We start from the raw sequence: 1305 nt of genomic DNA, 5'->3' as shown, positions 1-1305 counted from the left end.
GAAATACGTTTCAGTGACTGAGAGATTCCAAAAGGAGCTGAGAGATCATTCTGGTGGGCACTCATACGCACAATATAGATAACCCTTTTTAGGTTCTAGTGAATTGGAATAGCTAGCAGTAAATACCTGAAACTATCAAAGTACAACCCAGAACCCTTGAATCTTGAAGATGATTGTATAATATAACAATGTAGCTTATGAGGGGTGACAATATGATTGGGGAAGCCATGTGGATCACACTCCCCTTTATCCAGTGTATGGATGGATGAGTAGAAAAACGGGGACCAAAAAAAAAAAAGGCACCCAGTGTTCTTTTTTACTTTACTTGTTCTTTTTCACTTTAATTTTTATTCATTTTTATTCTTATTATTTTTGTGTGTGTGGTAATGAAAATGTTCAAAAATTAATTTTGGTGATGAATGCACAGCTATATAATGGTACTGTAAACAATTGTACACTTTTTATGACTGCATGGTATGTGACTATATCTCAATAAAATTGAATTTAGAAAAAGGGAGGGTCTAGAGTATTCTTTATAGCTAATTTAGTTCTTTTACTAAGACATTGATATTTATGAGGATCTTTACTGATTGTCCCATGTAATCAGTGAGGTTTTTCCATTCTGGCTGGTGGTAAATCAAATAATTCCCAATACTGTGTGAGCTCTGGGAATTGTTGGCTTACAGATCCCTGGTAATTTTTTTTTTTTTTTTTTGCTTTGCAGTTGTTCCTTGTCTGGCTTTGTCAGGTTTTGTCTTACACATGCTCAGACTGGCATTTAGTCATAGAGCCATAGATTTTTAGAACTCTTCCACTGAGTCCCTCTCTCCTCTCCTAAGACTCTGCCCTGCAAATTCCAGCCACCTTATCCTTCAAAATCTCTTGATTGTCTCCTTAACTTAGTAAGATTGCAAGGCTGAATTTGGATTTTCCTTTGCTACACCATGGTCCAGAAATGCTTCCTGGTAGAAAGTTGGGACAGTTGTAGGGTTCACCTCACCTCACTTGTTTTTCTTCTCTTGGAGATCAGTCCTATACTGCCTGTGGACCAATGTCAAAAAAAAAAAAAAATAGTTGTTGCATATATTTTCTCTAGTTTTCTATTTGTTTATAGTAGGAGGATAATACCTATAGCACTTACTCCTTCATGGGTAGAAATGGAAGTCCTATAAATCCCTTACTCTTTTAACTACTCATGATTAATAAACCCTGATCAATAATTTCTACCTATTTTCCTTCCTAAAATCTCAGATTTGTCAACTTCACTCTGTGTTCACTCTTACTCCTATATACTGAGGCCACCAT

The sequence above is a fragment of the Choloepus didactylus genome, chromosome 9, assembly GCF_015220235.1.
Source record: "Choloepus didactylus isolate mChoDid1 chromosome 9, mChoDid1.pri, whole genome shotgun sequence".
NCBI classification, from domain to species: domain Eukaryota; kingdom Metazoa; phylum Chordata; class Mammalia; order Pilosa; family Megalonychidae; genus Choloepus; species Choloepus didactylus.
Note: the sequence above shows the minus strand (reverse complement) of the source record.